The sequence below is a fragment of the Mixophyes fleayi genome, chromosome 4 (genome assembly GCF_038048845.1).
Source record: "Mixophyes fleayi isolate aMixFle1 chromosome 4, aMixFle1.hap1, whole genome shotgun sequence".
NCBI lineage: Eukaryota > Metazoa > Chordata > Amphibia > Anura > Limnodynastidae > Mixophyes > Mixophyes fleayi.
This window is the reverse complement of record NC_134405.1, coordinates 173,392,850-173,417,016: the sequence shown is the minus strand read 5'-3', so window position 1 is coordinate 173,417,016 and position 24,167 is coordinate 173,392,850. Positions and strand designations below refer to the sequence as shown.

Below are 24,167 nucleotides of genomic sequence, written 5' to 3'. Positions count from 1 at the left end.
GGATGGATGCAAGTGGATCCACACCGTCTCCGGCACAAACCATAGCAGGCCATGTTGAGTCTTTGTATCAGATGATGCAGGGATTGGCTGAGCGTATGTCTGTTCAAGAAGAAGCCACAAAAGCTTCACAACCTCCTCCAGGTCCCATCTGTGAGCCCAAAATGAATTTACCGGATCGGTTCTCCGGAGATAGAACCTTGTTTCGGAACTTCAGGGAGAGTTGCAAGCTCTATTTTCAGATGAGACCCCGCTCCTCCGGTTCAGAGCAGCAACGAGTTGGGATTATTATTTCCCTTCTACAGGGTGACCCCCAGTCCTGGGCGTTTTCTTTGCCACAGACCAGTCCGGCCATGCAGTCCGTAGACTCCTTCTTTGAGGCATTGGGTTTACTGTATGATGACCCGGATCGAGTTGCCTCCGCAGAAGCTCATCTACGGTCCTTGAAACAAGGCCGACGGTCAGCAGAAGAATACTGCGCGGAATTCCGTAGATGGTCACCTGACAGTGGATGGAACGACCCTGCCTTACGTAGTCAGTTCCGTGTCGGCCTATCTGAACAGATTAAAGATTCGCTGGTGCAATACCCGTCTCCTAGCTCTCTGGAGGATCTGATGCACCTCTCCATTAAAATTGACAGGAGATATAAAGAGCGGAAAACTGAAAAGGAAACGTCATCACCTCCATCCGCCTTCATTCCTATCTCCCAGGAGGGTGAGGAACCAATGCAATTGGGAGCATACCGTCTTTCCTCTGAGGAAAGAGACAGGAGACGGTCACAAGGCTTATGTTTATACTGTGGCGCAAGAGGCCACTTCTCCCGTTCTTGCCCAAACAAGTCGGGAAACGAGCATGCCTAGGGAACGAGGGGAGAGTTCACTTAGGTCTACAAATTGTCTCCCAAAAAAATGCGGTATTGGTTCCTGCACAGCTCACGTTCAGTGCTTGTTCGGTGGGTCTGGCGGCCTTCATTGATAGTGGAGCTGCAGGTAACTTCCTGGACTTCGAGTTTGCCCGCTCTGCTGGAATTCCGCGGGTTAAACTCAAATCCGCCATCACGGTATGTGGCTTAGATGGTGCTCCATTGCCAGGCGGTAAGGTTACCTGGGAGACCCCGCTACTACAATTGAGGATTGGGGCTCTCCACTCCGAATCTATAGTCTTTCGTCTCATTGAATGCCCGTCAGTGCCTTTGATTCTAGGTCATCCTTGGCTATCCTGTCATAACCCTGTCATAGATTGGGCAAAAGGAGAGATTGTCCAGTGGAGCTCTCATTGTTCACAGTCCTGTTTGACAGTACCTCTACGTGTGGTTCGGTCCATTCCGGAGCAGCTTCCCTCTCAGTATCATGACTTCTGGGATGTCTTCTCTAAAAAGGCTGCTGATATTCTACCACCGCACCGGGAGTTCGACTGTGCCATCGAGTTAATTCCAGGTAGTAAACTACCCAAGGGACGTTTGTATTCTCTCTCCGGTCCAGAGACCAAATCCATGCAGGAGTACATTGATGAAAATCTGGAGAAAGGCTTCATCAGGCCATCTAAGTCTCCAGTAGGGGCCGGGTGCTTCTTTGTGTCCAAGAAGGACGGTGGACTCAGACCATGTATCGATTATCGCGGACTGAATATGATTACGGTTAAAAACACCTATCCGCTTCCTCTCATCTCTGTACTCTTTGATCAATTAAGAGGAGCAACGGTCTTCACTAAAATCGACCTTCGTGGTGCTTATAACCTCATATGCATTAGAGCAGGTGATGAGTGGAAGACGGCGTTCAACACGCTATCGGGCCACTACGAATACTTGGTCATGCCGTTTGGCCTTAGTAACGCTCCTGCTGTGTTCCAGGATTTGATTAATGAGGTGTTACGTGAGTTCCTGGGACACTTTGTTGTTGTCTACTTAGATGACATTCTCATATATTCCAATTCATTGCCGGCACATCGGAGTCATGTCAGACAAGTCCTACAGAAACTACGGGAACATCATCTCTACGCGAAACTCGAAAAATGTGAGTTTGAGGTTAAGAAGGTATCCTTTCTTGGCTATATAATCTCTTCAGAGGGTTTCTCCATGGACCCCACCAAGGTCCAGGCAATCCTGGATTGGGTACAACCCAATAACCTCAAGGCGGTCCAGAGATTCCTAGGATTCGCCAATTATTACAGGAGATTTATTGGCGGTTTTGCTGACATTGTGGCTCCTATCGTTTCCTTGACTCGCAAAGGGGGTGATCCGGCTGTTTGGTCACGGCAAGCAATAAATGCATTTAAAACCTTAAAGGAAGCTTTTGTGTCCGCTCAGGTCCTTAGACACCCGGGCCCAAAGGTACCATTTATTCTCGAGGTAGATGCTTCTGACGTCGGTGCTGGAGCTATCTTGTCACAAAAGGATCCTTAGACTCACCGATTGCATCCATGTGCCTTTTTTTCCCGCCAATTCTCCTCAGCAGAGACCAATTATGACGTGGGAAATCGAGAATTACTAGCAATTAAATGGGCCTTTGAGGAATGGCGACACTGGTTGGAAGGCGCTGCACACCAGATCTCCGTTATAACGGATCATAAGAATCTGCAGTACATTCAGTCAGCTAAACGCCTAAACCCCCGTCAGGCTCGGTGGTCACTGTTCTTCACCCGATTTAACTTTATTATCACTTATCGTCCTGGTTCTAAAAATATTCAAGCAGACGCTCTGTCTAGAAGTTTTCTGGCACATCATGCCCCAGTCACTAACCCAGAGCCTATTGTTCCTGTATCCATGGTCCATGCCGGATTAACTCAAGATCTGAGCTGTACCTTACAAAGGTTTCAGAAGTTGGCTCCTGACAACACTCCGGTAGGACGGTTGTTTGTCCCAGTTCATTTAAGGAAGACAGTTCTTGCTGAAGCACACAACAGTCAGACTGCTGGACATCCTGGCATCTACAAAACACTAGAGATACTTTCCCGTACCGTATGGTGGCCGTCTCTGTCTGCCGACGTCAAAAGTCACGTCCTGTCCTGTGAAGTTTGTGCCAGGAACAAGGTTCCCAGGACTCGCCCGGTAGGGCAGTTAGTTCCGTTAGCCGCTCCTGCTAAACCTTGGACACATCTATCCATGGACTTTATAGTTGATCTACCACCCTCTGCAGGACACAATACCATTTGGGTTGTGGTAGACCGGTTTAGCAAGATGGCGCATTTCATTCCACTAGCCAGGCTTCCTTCTGCTCGAGATTTGGCCGTCCTGTTCATTCAACACATTTTTCGCCTCCATGGACTCCCTACAGACATCGTCTCCGATCGGGGTTCTCAGTTCATTGCGCAGTTCTGGAGATCATTCTGTACCCTCCTGGGAATCAAGATTAGTTTGTCATCAGCGTACCACCCTCAATCAAATGGGCAGACGGAGAGGGTTAACCAGTCTTTGGAGAAGTTCTTGCGATGCTACACGTCGGAGTTCCATGACAACTGGTCCTCCTTGTTGCCCTGGGCGGAATTTGCCTGTAACAACTCCTGTCACTCCTCCACCAAAACCTCTCCGTTTTTTTGCAATTATGGTTTTCACCCCAGATCGAACTCTTTGTATTCTCTCCAGTCCGTTGGTATCCAGGAGATCCGTTCCACTGCCAGGGATCTCAGAGTTATCTGGAAGAAAGTGCACTCATCTCTAAGACAAGCCGCACTTGTTGCAAAAAAAAAAATTCGGACCGACACCGTACCATCTGCTCTCTTAAGGTTGGCCAGAAAGTCTGGCTGTCTACAAAAAATATCAGGCTGAAGCAACCTTGCAAGAAGTTGGGCCCTAAATTCATCGGGCCGTTTCCCATCATCAAGCAGGTGAACTCTGTTGCATTTAGGTTAAAAATTCCGGGCTCGTTAAGAATTTCAAACACATTTCATTGTTCTCTGTTAAAACCAGTTCTTTATCCAGCTCAAGCCCAGTCTTCAGGCAAGCCACAGAGGTACAGTGTTCAGAAAATCTTGGATTCCAAAAAAGTGCAAGGACAGGTGCACTTTTTGGTACAGTGGAGGAACCGCGGGTTAGAAGAACGCTCTTGGGTTCCGCGGAGACAACTCCATGCTCCCAAACAATTGAAGGAATTCTTCAGGAAATTTCCAAGAAAACCTGGGTGTCGGGGTCCCTCGACCCCTCCTCAAGGGGGGGGGTACTGTCACGAGCCGCGGCGGTACTCACAGCCGCCGCGGCTCGCTTCTCATGCGCCCCAGCGTCCCGGCCGTCACCTTGACGACCGGGACGTCATTTCCTCTTCCTGTCCGGCCGTTACCAGGGCAACGGCCAGACGCTAGTACACTAGCGCTGCGTCCCGGCGGTGCTGGTAGCCGGGCGCATGCGCATAGCAGGCAGCCTGTGGGCTGATTAGGCTTATTAACAGGCATTAGCCTGCAACTGTGTAGGTCAGGGGCAAGCCCTGATTGGCCCTGCTGGATACTAGTAAATTAGCCTGCAGGAGTGTGTTCAACTGCTGATTGGTCTGTGTCTGTACTTAAGGCAATGAGGTCTGCTGCCTCATTGCCGGTTATAGCTTCTGTGCTCCAGTCTGCTGACCTGCTTGTTCCAGTTCCTGTATCCTGTATCTACGTTTGACTTCCCGTATATGACCCTTGGCTTCGTATTGGACTTCGCTTGTGTTTCCTGTGACCCTGATCCTTGGCTTGTTTACCCGTTCTGCTACTTTGCCTGTGACCTCTGACCTCAGCTTGTTCTTCATTACTGTTACCTGCTGCCGGCCTTTGACCTCTGCGTGGACCTGACTCTTCTTGCCTGGGTTCTCCCCAGCCGGTACACACTTCACGACCCTCTGTCAGTCTGCAGCCCAGTCTGTCCCCACCATCAGGGGCTCCAGTGAACACCTGACTGGCAGAGTAGACTCCGGGTTGTGTTGTGCCGGCTGGAGGGGTTCCTAACACTCTGCAGCTTTTGACACCGTTGATCATTCTCTTCTCCTCACCACCCTTCACTCCCTAGGTCTTCGCAAAACAACTCTCCCCTGGTTTGTCTACTACCTCTCTGGCAGCTCTTTTAGCATGTCTGCTTCTGATTTTTCCTCCCCCCTCTTCCCCTTTCTATTGGAGTCCCACAAGACTCTGTCTTTGGTCCTCTGCTCTTCTCTCTCTCTCCACCACCTCCCTTGGTGAGCCCATTCAATCATGTGGCCTCCAATATCTCCACTATACTAATGACACGCAAATCTATCTTTCTTCCCATGACCTCTCTCCTGCCGTCCTAATCCAGGTATCTAGCTGTCTCTCTACTGTAACTGCCTGGATGTCACAGCACTTCCTGAAACTCATCATTTCCCGTCTCGACTATTGCAACCTACTTCTCGCTGGCCTTCCTTGCTCTCGCACACCTGACCTTCAATCCATACAGAATGCTGCTGCTAGGATCATCTTCCTCTCCCACTGCACCTCTTCCGCTTCTCCTTTGCGTATATCCCTTCATTGGCTTCTTAACAGTTTCAGAATTTAGTTCAAGCACCTTACCCTCACTTACAAAGCCCTTACCAACACTTCTCCCTGTTACATCTCTGACCTTGTCTCAAGGTACATACCTACCCGGGCACTCCGCTCTGCCTATGACCTCCGCCTCAAATCACCTCTCACTACCTCCTCCTATGCTTGCCTCCAAGACTTCTGCCATGCTGCCCCTAATCTTTGGAACTCCCTACCCTGTCTCGCTCTACTCTCCACCAAACTTCATTCCTACACTCACTCAAAACTCACTTTTTGAGGCTCGTCTATCCTACCACCTCCTAACCATTCTATCCATCACCTTCTCTTCCTTGTCTGCCATCTAAATTTTCTTCCCAGTTGGTCCTACTATCTCTGACCACCCCTCCCTTTAGAATGTAAACCCTCATGGGCAGTTGGAAGGTATGTCCCGCTTCACTGTGTACTGCTCGTGAAGGCAGAACTGTGTGCACCTAACAGTAGTGCACACAGTATTGCCTGTGTATTTGTCTAAAATGATAACCATGCTACATCATTGGGGGTTACCCAGTCTAAAGTGCCCAGGCCCCCCAGAGCCTTAATCCAGCTCTGGGCATGGGCATAAAAATGTATATATGGATTAAGCAACACTAAAAAAGCCTCTTTTTATATAGATAAATATATATTGTACCAAAAACCACCCTTTAAGGATGGGCCGCTGCTGTGTGCTTGCCCCCCGGGCTGAAATCTGCCAGCCCTCCCCTGGTATTACCTCATCTTTTTGTTACTTGCTTCTGTATATGGTGCTATGGAATCTGTGGCGCCTTATAAATAATTAATAATAATAATTTCCCCTAAACATAAGGTAAAAGTACAACAGTATTTGGTCTCCACAATTCTTTCTCTGTTAATATACAGGACATTTGTTTTTTATTCTGAATTTATTATTGTACATACTTTTAAATAAAAAACTTAAAAAATGGCACTGCCAAAAAATATATAAACTATAGGCATAGGGGTTGGTAATGCATACTTTGGACAAAATAACTGCGAACAACTACTTCCTATAGCCATGGACAAAAGAGGTCCTTACATTGCAGATTAAATAAGGAAATTCCTATGTCGCTATATTAAGTGATGTCAATGGGAAGCGCCGTCATTTCCTGTATTTAGAATTAATGGCAGACAGGTCAGAGATCTTCTGTGTCTCATTTATGACAAGTCTACATTTTATTTATGTCGCACTGAAGCTATGCGGTATTCTGTTGCCTATATATGACTATATGTGATTAAAATGCTTAATGGCTGATATCTCTCTCTCAAATTAAATGTCTTAATACCTTATTTAACTTATCTAAATAATTGAAACGAGACCTAATTGTGGCAAATAAATAAAGGCGTTTATTTGTCAAACCAATATGGTGGAGGAGAAAAAGAGCAGGCAGTATGACAAAGGCCCAAACCAGATATCCCAAACGTTGGTCAACTCTCCCTTCAATATCCACAATGGGGGCACATATTTAGTGTCACACATCGTTGTCTTAGCACCACTTACCGTGTCTGTCGCTGTCATATCATGGCTATCCAGGCCACTCCTGGTTGCCTACAGCATTCCTGTCCATCACATCCTCACTTTTAAGATCATATGACATCTCCCAGGTGAGCAATCCAATGTCCAACAAACGAAATTTACCATCACCTCAAGGTACCCAACTCCTTCCATATCTCTCTCTTAAAACCACTGGTGTTAAATCAGCTTTACACACCAAATCTAATTTCTCCCAAAGAGCAGATCAAGAAGAATACGAAATGAAAAAGATCCTGGACTTTCTGTATCAACATATTTTCTTACAATATTCAGTCGACTGGAAGGCCTATGGTCCAGAAGATAGGGCCTGGATCAAAGATTTTGATGTTCATGCTCCATCTCTCATCAAAAAACTCCACCTCAAATTTCATTCTAAGCCCCAGTCTAAATGTCCAGTGGCAACTCTTTACAAGCCATCGCCCCTTTAAATTTTAGATGCGAAGACGCCGATCTCCTGCGAGATGAAAAAACCGGGGTATGATACATTTACCCCCTACTGTTTGTTCTGCTACATGGGCATGGCCATCTTGGATGCAGTCAGAGGATCACTGCAGACCAACCAGATTGAGCTGTGACCACATGAACTGTTCAACCAATAGCTATTTGGAACACCCTATTTAAACCTGCTGCTGAGATCTGTTCATTGCCAGAACAACACATTTCTCTCCTGAAGATAGTTTTTGGCTCCAGGTTAAAGTTGTTCCTGCACTGTTCCTATACCCTGCTTTTACAAAATGATCATCTTTCGTGAACATCCTGCATCTCCAGCTAATCATCACTTTGCAAGTAACCTGCATTTTCAAGTACACATCTTTTTACAAATACCAGTAATCCCAAAGTGCATATTTTTCTACATGTTTCCTGCATTACCCAGAGTTCATCACTCTGCAAGTACTCTGCATTTCCAAGTTGCTCATATTCTGCATTCATCAAGAGTGTTTGTACTGTCTAGTGCTTATTCTGCAGAACCTGTTGTTTTACCAGTATCACCAGTTCTGTTGCTGGGACTGGTTCTGAGTCTCTACGGCTTATTTCTTATTCTATGTATCAGTGTGTGGGTTCCAGGTCTGTGGCTGTCGCACAGTCCTGAGTTCGATATGTCACGGTTCTGAGTTCCTGTCTCCAGTTCCAGCTTATTCTGTCCTGAGTTTCTGTACATTTACATTCTGAGTTCTTAATAGTGGGTTCCAGTCCCCGTGTGCATGATTACAGGTGCCAGGATTGAGTTCCCATGAACAGTTCCAGAGTGTTATTACAGCAGATTTCAGTTCTGTATTCTGGCGCAAACTCCCATACTGCAAGTGATACTTAGCATACTCTAGATGAGAAGAGAGTTCATCAAGACCTCCAGGTTTTTTTTCACTCCTACTTCAGCCAGACCAAGGGGTAAATGTATGAACATGCGGGTTCTTCAACACCTTTACAATGCAGTTTCCCTTTACAATGCAGCGCCGCTTGAAATTTAATCGCCGAACACGCTGAACACGCGGGTGTTGAAGAACCCGCATGTTCATACATTTACCCCCAAGGGTCCCAAATTGGATCAAGAAATACAGATGACCATGACACCTATCTTACCAGGATCACTTATCCTGGGCACTCCCTAACCCGCAACCCCCCTGGGCTGAAAGAAGTGCAACAACAAGCCAACCCACAGGGGCGATACTTGCACCGAGACCATAGCCGACTCTTCAAATGGAGGCAGCTGCCTTTATGTAGTGGGCAATGACTGTTGACTGTACTGAATTCTCTGTCCATGCCGTGATCCTCAGGACCAGAGGTCCGCCACCATACATAATAAAAAATTAACTAAACGTCTGTAAATCTTCCCCATAAACAAACCCAGACCACCATTGGTCAAGGAACCCTGTCTGAACCCTACAGGTGAGCACACTGGGATGTAAGTCAAAGGTGTTCAATGGGCACCCAAACCTGGCCACCCAAAGTAAATGATCACTGCACCCAATTAACCACCCCTAAATAGAAAATACCCCCAAAACCCTGGGGTACTACATCGGACCAGCAGAGGACCAAGTCAGGCCATAAGGAATGTATCCACACCAGGTCAGATCCAAACAGGGAAGCATTAAGGTATGTCAAGCCCATAATCTCTTTTGCGCCCTTGCTTCCAAAAGCAACAAGTGACCAAAGCCCTGTGTCACCCGAAGGTAGAAACACTGCAAAGGAAGAAAAGAAAGTAAGGTGTCACGTATTTCACAGGAATTACCACTGACTGGTGTTGGCGCTACTAAACTGGGAGGCGCGGAGTCTAACACACCCTCGGTGTGCACCAGGGACCCCCGCAAGGAGGTATGGACTTTGCTGCGTGAGGTGTGCAGGTCACGGTTCTCCCAGATAGTCACCAATGCAGCGAGAAAAGCGTAGTCAGACAGGCTGGATCAGAACCAAGGAAGCGCAGTACCACGGAGATAGGCGAGAGAATAGTAAGGAACGGTCCAAGGGTCAAAATACAGTAAGTGCAGCAAGGTACAGAGGGTAATCCGGGAGAAGGGTCAAGACAAGCCAAATTCAGTAATCAGTAATCAGCAACAAACACAGGGAAGCTAGAGAGGTGAGAACCAATACTCTGGCACCCTAATGGTGCCAGAGTGGGGTTTAAATACCCTGGGAACGGATGTAGCTGGGAGAGAGGATTTCCGGCGATCAGACACAGCCGATCGTCGTCTATGAAAAGAACTGGCGTCCTTCTCCTAGGGCAACGGGTTGCGGCGTACTGCGCATGTGCGCTCCGCGAGGTCAGGTGGCCGTAAGAACGTCCTGTTGCTAGGCAATAGGACGGGAGAGGCACATAGAAGGAGACCATCTCCGGCACCTATGTGGGGTGCGGAGGCGGCGCCTGACATCAGGTTAGTGGAGAAGCCACACACATAAAAACAAGGGACTTCATTACCATCACAGGATGCATTGCAATTCTGCGCCATCTACCACTGCGGACATGGTCTCACCAATCCTAAGTACTGCTTGTCAACAGTGCATAAACCATATCCCTTATGTTACGTCCCATCATAAAAAATCACAGTACAACCACTGGAACCGGTTTTACCTATGCAACAAGAGATGGGGAATGTTCCCTTTTTCTGGGAAACTGTAAAAGCAGCACACTCTGGTATAGAGATTAGGGACTCAGGTCTACCTGTATGGATGGATCCCTCCTGTTTGCTTCTGTCCTGAATTAGAGGTGACATATTCTGCAGTGCTGTATGCAAAGGATCTCATTTCTAATCTGACAAAAGGGGGGAGGTCTAGTACAGAAGCCATGCATTGAGCTTCACAGAGTGGTCAGTGAGAGTAGCTGGCATAGCAGACAGGGCAAAGCTGAGAACATAATGGTTCAATGCAAAATTGTTGCACCTGAATTTAACAAAGTTTGTGCCATGTGGCAACAAAAACTGTCCTGCAACCGACTGTTTGCTCGATAACTTCTTAATATAATGAGGTGTAGTGAAAAGAAAGGGGGCGGGGGGATTCTGGTTATAAAGATTAACCCTTAATGTGAGTGTATTGAATAAGCATAATCATAAGGAACTGCAGAGCAACTACTGTGTATAAAACAATATAACTGTAGTGAATAAATCACAATCATCAGGGACTACATTGCTGTAAAGGACTGCATTATAAATACCGTATATCAAATGAATCCAATGTCCAATGCGCAAGCCAGCATGCAATGACAATGACTTCAAAACAAAGGACGTTCTCACAGGATTAATGACATCACCCACAGCATTGTATGGGAGCCCAAAAATAGCCGACTGTGCTCATTCTGTGACTCTGCAGACCCAAGGACTAAAAGATTACTGTCACAAAACTTGCCAGCTTCACACTCCTGTGCTGCTGATTTCCTCTGCCTCTGTGTAGAAGTCAGCACTTCCTGGTTTGGGCAGTCACATCATCATAGCTGGTTGGCGGCATATTCAAATCTGCAGAATACATAAGCTCACTCTGACATTGCAGCTGTGTCAGAGGAACAGGTATTCATACCCAGACTGACTTACTGTCATGCTCTATTGCTGCTGACCTTGACTTTCCTTATGATTCCTTCTTGGATTGTGCTTCTGCCTGTTAACCCCTTGTGTACAAGTCTGTGCTTGTTTGGACTACACTCTCTCGGATCATGATTTTGTACTGCCTATTATTGAACTTTCTGTCACACATTGCACCAGTTAACCTTTCATTCTGGTTGCTATGCATACCTGTTTTCCTTGGTTTTCACTCCCTGCATTCACTTACTGGTCTGAACTGAGCACGTGCACACCTGGGGGTAAATGTATCAAGCTGAGAGTTTTTCAGCGAGTTTGAAATGTAGAGATGTTGCCTATAGCAACCAATCAGATTCTAGCAGTCATTTTGTAGAATGTACTAAATAAATGATAGCTAGAATCTGATTGGTTTTTCAAACCCGCTGGAAATCTCTCAGTTTGATTTGCCCCCTGGTCTTTTCAAAACTTCCTGCATTCACTTGATTGGATAATTAAGCCCTGTCTATTTAAAGCACCTTCCTCCCTACTAAGGTGCCAGATCTTCAGGTCTGCTTACCTGTTAAGACGTCTCCTCCTCTGGCTCCTGTTTAATGCTTCCACCTCGTTATTCATTGGATTCAGCAACCACGCTGCAGATCATTGCGCATCACCTCTGAGCCTGCTCTAGGGCTTCCAGCTCATCAGGACCTCAGCACTTCATCATCCTGCAGCTCTCCTATGTACTTCTGTATCACCTCTGTGGTCTAAACACTGCTGTCTCTCTGCAGACCATTGTGCCTCTCCTCCGATCCTACTCCAGGGCCATCCTGTTCACCAGAACCTTGGTGCAGCTTCACCCCATAGACTGTTGCGCTCTCTCTTCTTATCTAGAACTACCATTTACCCGCCTCAGTGCTCTGACATATCCACATTGCCACCTTTATCTCTTGAACATCCATCTAGTCTCGCTCATCTCTCCCCTAGAGGATCACGACCTGTGCCCAGAGAGCCGCTAAGTCCATATCCCCTGGCGGGATTCTGTGTGAAAACCTCTCTTCCATTAGACTCCCTGCCTCTCTAGGGGTAGTTTATACCTGAGCAGACTTCAAGGCCCTTCCTGACTCAAACCGTGACACTGCCATTCTTCATACTGATTTTGTATCTCACTACCGCCAATGTACCAGTCCTTGACTAGCTGACCTGCTTTCGGATTTCCCTTTCTCTCTGCTGTGTTATGCCTAGTGACTGATCAAAGGGCTGCAACCTGTGTGTTCCCATCTGCAAAAGTCAATCCTGCCTTGCGGTGGATCTTGGTGAAGACAGGGGAACCTGTTAGACTTCACACCTCTGTTTGGCCGGCGCTAAACCAGGTTATCATGTGTATCCATCACCCCAGGCTCTCTTCGTTACTGAAAATGAGACAATCCTTACAATAACATAGCCACCCTTAGGGGGAGCTGAGCAGGATCAAAGGCCCCCAAGGGTGAGCTATGTCTAGATACTCTAGTGGTTATTGGCACATGATGAGACTTTAAGTGACCGATCACATGAGGGCTTGTTGAATGTTATACAAGCAAATATAATTCCAGGTCCAAAACGCACTTCCAATAAACAGAACAAGTGATCAAACAGATTCATAACTAGGATAATGAATGGCATACCATATGTTGAAGCATGCTTTCTGTCCCGCAGTGAATGAGAGAAAATGAGTATCAGCTCAACGCATACACTTCACCTATATCTGTTTGTTATCTGTTTAATGTGAACCCTTTGATGGCTGGCCCGTGCATTGCTAACTGGTGAACAACAAGGAGAATTGTGGGACAGTATATCAGGGTCCCATTGCCCTGTCTCAATACGTGGTGGTAGAACCTAAGTGTAGGCAGGTGTGTGAGTGCTGTTTGGGGGGCAATCCAGCAAATCTATAAGCAGTGTGATAGGTGCGAAAAAAATTGAGCACTGCAATCAGGTGTAACCCCATAAGCAAATCCCAAAGACAAAGGCATTGGTAGTGTGTTCCGGGCAGATTGGTGGCAGCGGAGGAATGCATGCCCACAGGCTTCCCCAGCACCTATTATGGATTGCGTGCTTGCCACCTGGCTCTTGGAGCACTACAGAGTCCTATTATACTATAATAAACCAGTGTTTCCTGTCCTGGCAGGTAAGGGCAATTATCTTTTAACATTTAACATTTTCCAATAGTATTGCAAAGTATTACATTACCCCTACCCAGCTATTTCATAATGGCACCCAGTTGGCAAAATTTTCTGGGGCGAACAATGATGCCCTATATGTTTTTGCACAGATAGACCAGCAGATAAAGCCATTGTACAGTAAAAAACTGAGTGATGCTGCCCCTTCACATCATTGTTAAAACAGGTCACTGCCACTGTGTTAGTAGTGGAATCATCATGAACAGACCTGCTGGCAAAGAATAAGGTTAATATGCTATAGTATACTTTATACGCCCTGAACATACTAAGCCGGAGGATATATTAGAGGGCACTACCCTTAAGAAAATGAATCCGCCTCACGAGGTAATCTAGCATATATAGGAAATCCCCTGAGAATAACAGTTAAGAAATGCATGTCATAGAGTATCCCACTCCTTTTCCAACACAGATGCTCAAAATGGTCCTTTAACACTTCTGTGTAATGTGTTGGTAATTGGTCAACAGTGTGTAAAATCTGTGTATCGATCACCCCTTCAAAAAGTTACCTAGCTTAAATGCAGATCAGTATCTACAATAGTTGGATACCCGACCATCTGCAAAATGATTCCACAAATAAAATGGCCACAGCTGATATCAAGCGATAGTATATATAGGGAAACCCAGCATGAAAATTAAAATGACATAAAACAAAGCAATGGCGATGACGGTACATGATCTGTGTTGTACTGTGGGTGATGTGACTGCCATCCTATTGATCTCTGCTTGCAAGCTGAATCTCAGCCACTCAGGGCAGAGACCATAAATCACATAGCGGTTTGCACATGACTGCCAGCTATAAGCATGTGTACTATGGTAGAACCTAGACTTGCAACTCATACCTTCATAATCGTTCATAAGCATAGCAAGGATCATGGTGAAGTTGATGGACCATCTCGAAGGGAGGAGCAGGACAAGGCACACTCTTCAAGGATACTGTCCAAGGTCTACGTTTCGCCACCTGTCAGATAGGAAGACAGCCAATTCAGTACCAAGGAGTATTAAGGGGGAGGGTTGTGGGAAGTGCCCCATAATTGAATGTCCACTGGGAACCATTAAGAAAGGTGCATCCAACCCAGGTCCCCACTTTACTCAGTAGATGGATAGCCTTAGTCAGCATTCTCAGGGACACGCTTTGTATGTACTGGTTATGTCCTGTATGCAGTTTTAAACGCTGAAAGCATAACTGGTTAGTTGAATCACTCACATGCCCCTCCCCAGTACTGCCATGTAGGTGACATGCATGCAGTAGGGTTTTAGATGCATAGGGAGCAGGACCCTTGTACACTAAGGGATGAAACCTGTAGTTCCGCAGAGCATGTCCCCCCCTTCACGGACCATCTGACAATTGTCCCCTGTGCTTCCCATGCATTATCACATACTACTCAGTTCAGCAGATCTATCACGTAACTAGACTCTATAGCCCAAAGCCCAAGGATGTGAGAATATGAACAGGGTCATGGAGCTGTCAACACATTCAGTAAAAGCCTGGGACTGTGCAGTGTGCTGAACTGAGAGGGCTAAGACCTGTGTTTGCTTTTCATTTGTCAGTGATCCATTTTGCTTGTGGGTATTATAAGTGGGGGGTAGCCCAATATTGATTTAGTACATAACTATTGTACAATAACTAGAAATTAAAAGCAAAGAGCCTGCTATATACCTTTAACCCCGAACAATCCAAGAGAACAGATTAAGTGCACCCAGTTATTTTAATTCATATGCTTTGTTTTTCTGTAGCACAATACTATTTTAATATTTCGCAGGTCATTCTTTAAGATTTATTATCAATAAAAGTTAAGTTTTAAATGGATGTTCTGTGATATTTACAATTGATATTCAAAGGGATATTTAGTGCACCTTGTTAACAAACTCCTGTTTTCTTTATGTGCTGTGCAGGAGAATGTAATATGTTTGAGCCATTGGTGGTGGGGGTGGGAAGCTTGGGGACAAGTCTAATCCCCTTAGTCACATGATTGACAGAGTGCCTTCTGCTCTGGAATCTGACAGGGGCGGGAACTACTCCCACCGCCTCTCTTATGTGCTAGGGAGGGTGACAACACTATGCCCAACAGCCAAAATGGGTGCCCAGGGCTTAGTCACTATTCTCCTGGTGGAGTGAGCCACCATTGGCGTCTCATTCTAGACGATGAATAACTGGAATTGATGGCCATCACTTCCGATTTTGTTGTCAAATTGCCGGTGTGTCCCCAAGCGCCTCCCAGGCTCCGGGTGCACTGACTAGGCCGTGACCAAACCAGATGGCTGCCTTTGATAGTCAGGCAGTTGGCAGTTGGAGGGGTGGTTGGTAGCTGGGACAACAGGAACCACATTCACACTGGGGGCATAGCAGTATACTTCCACTGTGGGCTGAGATACAGGTCCTGGATGCGACTGCTCACCTCCTGGAGGTAAAGTGGTGTCCTTTAACTGTAGGGAGGGGGGAGACTAAAGAGCAAATGGAGGGTGTGTGTAAGACCAGTCCCCCTTCTTGTTGGAGATTCCACAAGGGCTCTCCAGTGCAGATGAATTAAGAGGGTGGTGAAGGGAATGAAAGCTTGCATGGGGTGCAGCCATGGATGCAATGTGGAATGGGTGGGGGAGGAAACAGATCAGTGGAGGTGGTAAACACTGCTTGTAGGGGGAATGCCAGGAAGGCAAAGGGCACAATGGAAAACATTATCAAAGAGGATGGAAACACAGGGAGGAAAAGAGGTACAGCACAATGAGCACAACAGAAAGGGAAGGGAAAGAAAAAGTAGAAAGAGCAAATGCAATGAAGCAATACACTAGGGACAGGTAGGGGAGGCACAGTGTTCTTATCCAACTTTCTGGATCTCTAGAGGCTGATTTACCCTCTGCCCATCACTTTTATAGACTATTCCTTAGCCATCCCCTAATGACATCAGATGGGTGTAGACATCCCAGAATTTTTAAACTTAGAGAGATAACTTAAGTTATGTGGCATAGCCTCAGTTTTTAATTTCTTTCATTCTTACTTCAGCTCTTATTAATTCTACTCACCCCTGTCTTAGTAAATTATACAATAACCCATTATCTTGGTTTATAATTTTATTTGTTAATTGTATTGTGCACAACTAGTACATTTTTTGGCAGAAAACGCTCCTCAACAAAACTGCTGGACCCTTCTCTCCTCTCCTGCATCCACACCTTGTACACAAACCCAAGCAAGGGACGGTTGTTTGTACAGAAGTAGATGGGGTACTAGCAATGCTGGATTCCACTGATGTTGTGTCTTTGAGGTCATTTCTATAACTGCAGCTATTAAGTTGATGGCAGATGTCAATTTAACCATCCTGATATCCATGCATGCAAGTGAATAAATTAGTTATTCTAACTCTAGTAATCTGAGCAGATTTTGTACAGCCTTTCTCAGATGATTTGTGATACTTCTTATTTGTCCTCTAAAGTCAATCATGAATTGTGCTTGCATACATCCGAACTCCCCCAAAGCCACATACAGAGTGTCAATGGATGGTGGTTGAAGGGGTTGAGGTGAGTGGCGGAGAGGCAGAGTTGACAGGAACTCAGACTCAGCTGATGTTTACAGTTGTTTCATCTTGTTCTGGTTCAGTCCCAAAATGCGGGATCACTTTTTTCTGGGAATGAAGTGTTGTGTTGTCCATCACAGTTAAGTCTTGTGAAGGAAGATGATGGTGTGAAGGTCATGGGACATAAAACATTTTTGTGTAAGCATATGAGGAAGGTTGTCTATCGATGTTATACATAAAAAGAAACAGTAATTTGTGGCTATCAAATATTCTACAGGTAAAGCAGGGTATACTCCACAATCTGTCATATATCCTCTACTTAAAGGGAAGTGTTGTGGCCTGAATGTATCAAATCCTCATTTCTTTAAAAAAAAAATCTGTCTAGTACTGTGAGATGGCAACCATAGCTTCATAGCACAGCAGAGGCAAGACAAGTGACAAGGTTAATAATGCATGTCCAATCCTTCCAATAGGGATCATTTTCATTTTGGCATATTGTTATGTGTATAATATTAGAAGAATTAAGTTTTCTGAATAAACAGGTTACCATGGAAACCTGAACAGAGATGCGGATTGGTTTAGCTCACTATAAAAAGATGGCTATTCCCTAAGTTCCCACTTGGCTTGAAAAAGACCCTAGACAAAGGGTGAAACACAATGGCTGGAACAAAAGACATTTAAACACCAACCCCAAAAAGGAGAATAATTATCATCTGCAGTATACACTCCCAGGACTCTATTTGAGTACACATGCTGTCATTCTCAAAGGCTTCTGGTAAGAGCATTATTGTAACATCTTATATAGATTTTTAGATATGCTATTGCTAATTGTTTTAACTTGAGTTTTAAGCTTTAATAAAGGCATTGATTAAAAGGGTAATATATCATTAGTGGCAATTTTACTGTTTTATTTGTTTATGAGGGAAACTACCAAGGAAAGAGAAAGAGATCACCAGAGATCTATGCTGATGTAGGTGCAATTACGATGAAGGAGCTCACCTGAGTGGATCATATTTTTTTGAAGATTTAAGATCATAATCTACATTATTGTTGTAATTTTAATGGTGGCGAACTTGTTGACTATATATCAACTTAGAATTGCTTCACCATATTGTCGCAGTCGTATAATTGGATGAACAAAAGTATATTGGTTAATATTGTTTTACCATGCGATCGCGATCAGTATGCCATGCTACACATGGCATGGCTCGATCACGCACAATCTCACACTCTATTATTTCGTTATTTATATATTTCATATTTATATTGGTTCCATTCCACAGTGATTTATGAGCAGATAGTATTTAGTTTATGATTAGTTTATATATTATGATTTTAGTGTTATTTGAGGTTCAGGTTATAGGAAACATGTCCTGTTTAGTATCATTTTAATCCCCTATTCATCAGCAGTTGGTTCATTCGCCGAAGAGATCGTACATTGCATACTCTAGTTAGCGATGTTAGGGAAATAAATGTTTAAAGTGATACTGACTATAATGTCTAAATAGACTAGCTTAAACTGGTTTCTGGGCGGGAGAATCATCTGGAATGTTGACCCTCACCCTTGGAGGGAATTGTTTGAACTAGCCTTTGACCTGTTTACACTGGACCCTCCTGAAGCTTGGGCTTATAGAAGCAAGCCACGTCATCTGCATTGTTCTCTCTGTAACATTGAGTGTATTTAATACAGCTCTAACTGGTACCAAGTCAGTCTTTCTGACCACAGTATTCTGGAGTGAAGTACTGTACGCTGGTACCAGTGGGAGCGCAGCTTAGCGAGTGCATGCGGGCGCGGTATGTATGTATCTTTTTGGTATTGGCTGTACTGTATTATAATTATGTATTGAACTGCTAAATTTTGCATCTGCTAAAATAAATTACTCTGCTCTTTGGAAACACAGATCGCTTAGACAATGCTTATTTTAAAATGATAGAATTACTGTAATAATATATACAGATTCACTGTCTTCTTATATATATATATATATATATATATATATATATATATATATACACATGATCACCACTTGATGTCAGGAAAAAAATGATCTGAAAGGTGATTTGGAATTTGCCCCTTTGGATTTGATATCAAGTTGAACTGACTTATGCAATATCTTTGATCATTTGCAATATTATTTGTAATATTATTTTGTCTTTTGGGTGGAATGGCACCCTAGTTGTAAGCAGACTGCATTTCTTTGTGTTTTAGGAGCACTCATAAGAAGTACTTTTTTACCATTGACTCATCTAACGCCTACAGTATTTTGGCTACATAAATATAAATGGTTTGCAAAGAGCAGAAGATGCTACATTTATTTATCTTCAGACACAATGGCAATTCTTCTCCTGTGACCCCTCCTTTGCTGGAACCTTCTCCTCTTCTCAGGTCTGGAATGCCTGTGCATCCTACTCTCTATGTTGTTGCCCTGTGAAGCACACAAATAAAATTGTGTTGTTTTTTTGCTTTGTAATTAATAGCTTCACAGCTCTAATGAACATTTATATCCAAGGTAGCAATCTTTTAGGGTTTTTTCACAGACTGAACATAAATAATGGGCTGCTTTACTACATTCTTCACATTGGTGCATGTTCTTTTATTTTAATTTAAATTTTGCTTGCATTAAACATTAGGGATTATTTTCAGAGTGGTGCCCTTAAGTTAGTCACATTACCAAAAACTAATAATAAAATCATTTTTTCACATAATTTTTGTTGCTGCAAGATGTGAAACTATAATGTATAATTACCAATTACTTAACATTTATATTCATTTTTGTGTAGGTCATAAATCGTGGAAAGACTGCTATCAAATCATACATTATTCAAAGTGCAACATTTCAGAGTCCTCTAGGATTTGGGCCTATTTGATATATTCTGAAAAGAACAATTATTATCAGGAAATTTAATAGCTAACATAAGCTTCCTAAACTTCCTTCACAGTTACAGCAGGAGGTTGGGCTCCCTCTACTTTAAATACCTTCATCAGCATTCAAGCTTCGCAAGGTATTCACCAATACTGTTCCACAGTACTCAGTTGCACCCAGGACTTATGCTTGAATAGTAATAGCTGTAGATCACACTACCGCAAATGGAGTGGACAGAACACCGAAGGAGGTAGTGAGCAACCTAGATGGTAACAGAAGAGTCAAAAACAGATAACTGGATTGGCAAGGGTTAACGCAAATTTATAAAACAATTCAAGGTCAGGAGCAGAAGAAGACAAAAATTCGAAGTAGCAAGCCAGGGGTCAGGCAGGTACAGACAAATGCAGATCCATTTAACAAACCAAGGTCAGGAGTAGGAGAAGACAGCGATTTCATTTAACAAGTCAGAGTTCAGGGCAGGTAGATTGAATGCAGATTCATAAAACAAGCAAAACCTGGAGTAGGTGAAGACAGCAATTCAGTTTAAACAATCTGGGTCAAACACCAAGAGACAGAATCAGATCAGGATAAAAAGGCACACTAGGTCAAGCAGGAACTATCATCAGCATTGGGAAAGGAAAGGGTTTATAAAGCTAGAGTAATCAATGAGAGTTTGCAGGTGATTAGATGCCCAAGTGCATCAAGTGATTAGAAGCAAATAGACAGCTGACACTGCCTAGCAGCTAGCTGAGAGCTGAGAAGAGGTTGGATGTTATTTACATAGCAACTGACTGAAAACTAAGTAGCGTCAGCTGCATCAGAAGGAAAGAACGCTGATACTGTCACCAGGCAACCAGTCAGGTGTGTAGCAGTGAACATCCTGCAACCATATATGGAACCTGACTGACACCAGTGCACAATCCGCCTGTAATGGAGCCGATGCCGGCAGCTGATCTGGCTTGTGACAGTGATCGCCATATATCTTAACACATAGGGGCAATATGCTGCAACCTAATAGAGAGAGGATGCAAGATACTGTCACTAGACAACTGACCCGGCGTTCGGTGGTGATCACCATGTTTCCTAACAGTTCATGGCTAATTTGCTGTTTAGTGCTTTACATGCTTTTTAGTCTATGTTCCTTGCGACAGGTATCTCAATACCGGGGTACCTGTCCATGCCCTCGGTGAGCAGTTCACCTCTGCTAAATTTTGCATGATTGCATTTGAATAAAGCTTCTCAAAAAATGCAATATTGATTTGCTGTGCAGCATCAAGAAGGCTGTCTCTGCTATCTGGAAAAAGGTATAGACTGTCTATGCTTGTGAGGGTTGGAGTTCTTGTGGAGTGATTGCTGCCTAAATAGAAGTTTCAGAGATTCCAGTCCTTTAGTTCAAAATGGAAAAAAAGTGATATATGGTACAACAAACCCCACCTCACCTACTCTTGCAAATATACTTCCACAACATCTTCTTCATCTGCTAAGGAATTCCTTAGAACCTTCAACAACAACAAACTCAACCTCACCACCATCATCAGTGAAACACAAATACAATTCTTAAACCTTGCTGCCTACATTGAAGACAGAATCCTATACACCAAGACAAGTATCAAACCAGTACACTACAGTAACTACATCACAGCTGACAGCAACCATCACCTCTGGCTTCAGAACATCCTGGAGGCCAGGTCAAGAGACAACAAAATATTGTTGAACCTTCCAAAACTTTGAAAAGCATGCCACAACCTGAAAGAAAAGTTCCAACAAAAAACTACAACCCCCTACTACTCAACAAAGATTTTTTTTAAAAAAATAAGACCATTGAGAGAGAACAATTACTCACCTACACAAATAGAGAACCCAAAACAGAAACAAAAGAAACTGATGTTTACAACTCAATTCAACAACCACCACAGACAACTGGAAACCATCCTGAAAAACATCCACTTTCAAGATGAAAAATTGTTGAACACTAAAAAAACAAGAATCATCTACAAGAAAGCACATAACTTGAATAACATACATCAAGTTTCATCCCCACTGATAGAAACAGGACCAAAACCTAGTTGATATTGGATTCTATTACTGCAACATATACCAAGCATACAAAACAAACCACCATAAAACCATGAAATTCATCTCATACACCAGAAACCAATCCTACAGAATCAGAGAAACATGACATATGAAATCACAGGAGTCATCTACCAACTGCAATGCCTCTGTGGCTTAGAGTACATAGGGTGGAGTATCAGAGATCTGAAAAATAGAATATCCAAACAAATTGGAAACATCAGAAAAATTAAGTACAATCTCACAGAGTTTCTGATTACTCTTGACCTCATCACAACTATGACCCATCAGAACATCCCTTCCAATACTTCAAGGATAGCGTAACCATAGAGAGGAGGATATTTTTTTACACAAATTTCCAAGGAAGATCCACACCCTGAAGACCCTTACACCCAAAGGACTCAATATTGATGTCAATCTGAAAACTCTCCAGTGACCCACCTTACACACTGCAGTAGTGATAACCTTCTCCACCCCACCTCCACACCCATATCTCTTATCCCTCTAGGCAATAAAGCTAACAATATCATTTTGAAGGAGAAGGATAGGATGGAGAAAAGGGCCATTCTACCATTCTACTCTAAAATTATATTGTTAGCTTTTTTGCATAGTAATATCTAGTTTTTATTGTATTTATTATCTATTTTGTATATGATTCATTTATATATTTTAAGATTTTTAACATATATATTATATGTATTAGGTTCTCTTGTATATCCCACTGTATTATCACACAGGAACAATGGTGATACAATAACAAGCAAAGTTCTTTAAACTTTCCAGTGTCAGGATTCCAAAAATGCAGAATGGTCAGACTAGCCATGGGTCAGGGTACCAGCAAGTCAGGAGCATGGTCAGGAATAGCCGAGGTCAAACGGCAGATATAGTAAGGAGCTGAAATACAGGAGCCAGGAATAGCAATGATCCAGAGCTGCACAACAAGAACTGCAAAACAATGATCAAGACAGATCTGATTACAAGAGGTGAGTATAAATAGGCTAGACATCAGCCTTACCAGCTACAGTTGAGTGAATCAACTCAGCTGCTTCTAGGACACATTAACCCCCCATGGTAGCCACCAAGGCTGGACTGGCCATCTGGCAGTTCTGGCAAATGCCAGATGGGCCAGTGACTAGATGGGCCGGTGGCTGTCTGCTCCCCAGGAACCATAGGAGATAAAAAATATATACTATATTACATCCAGAGGTTTAGTTCGTGAAATTAAAGGGTAAAAAAAATAGTTTTAAAAAATTGTAAAATGTTGAAACCAATAAAATACACATACATCTCATGATGTGTCCAGCTCTTCAACACTAGCATATGTTCCAGGCTTATGTCAAGAGTAAAAAGTGTTTATACTTACTGTTAAAGATCCTGTGTTTACACCTTAATTGCTCACACTATCTTCATATTCTGTTCCTGGATGCACTCATTACCACACTCTTTTAACAATATGATGAAATATAAAAGAGAATACTAACTTGAAACTATTATTAATACAATATAATGAAATGTAAACACAAATACAGAATACAAATTAAATTATATACATTTCAATTAAATACATTTCAATTTAATTCTTTTCTGTCCCCTTTTAAAAACTGAACAATAAACTTCTTTCCAGCAGAAGTCCAATGTAAATGTCACTTAAATAATGCAAATAGACAGCTATTATTTATAGTTTCCTACTCTCCCAGAATGTCCGGGATTCTCCTGAAATTTTTGGGAGCTCTCCCGTACTCCCGGGACAGCAGCACAACCTCCCAAATCCTGCCCACTTGGTGAAGTGGATAGGGGTGGGGCTAATTGCATCATCCTGCCCCTGCCCCCTGCTTTAAGAGGCCAAAATTGGTGTTGTATAGTAGTGGGTGGGGTCTAATGACACAATTAGCATGGTCCCACCCGCAAGACATGAACATCTCCATAGTTTTGCTATTACTCATACTTGCCGACTTCTTGATGTCAGCGTCCGGGAGCTGCCAGAGGGAGGTCAGCATGCGGGCGGTGGGGTTCAGCAAATCACATCATTTTGACCTCGCCCCGTGACGTAATTGTGCAAATGCATCCTTTTTCCGGCGAAAATTCCGCGATTGCCAGAGAATTGCAGCATTTTGGATCTAATTCTGCCCACTTCAGGAAGGAAGTGGACAGATGCAGGAGGCTTCCATACTCTCCCGGGAGTCCTACCTGGAATCCGGGAGTCTCCCGGACATTCCAGGAGAGTTGGCAAGTATGCTTTTACGTCATACAATATAGCAGCCACACTAAATATTAAAGTTCTATCACCTGGAGGGCTCAGTATGCAATTGTCCAATCATAAATTGCTAGTTAGTTCTGCTGATCATTATCAGCATCCGTCCAGCACCCTCAAGAGAAGCACCTCCTATTTGTGAATATGAGTCTGCGTTCAGGTCTGCTTCAGTTTCAATTACATGAACACACCCTTACTGTACTCAGTCTTCCACCCTCCCCAGCTATACCTCTGCAGTTGTAAGATGTTGTAAATATAA

General features: G+C 43.8%; 1 pseudogene; it reads left to right on the top strand.

Annotated features, from left to right (window-relative positions):
• LOC142150777 (uncharacterized) overlaps window positions 1-24,167 on the top strand; it is a 96,936-nt pseudogene that overhangs the window by 12,742 nt on the left and 60,027 nt on the right.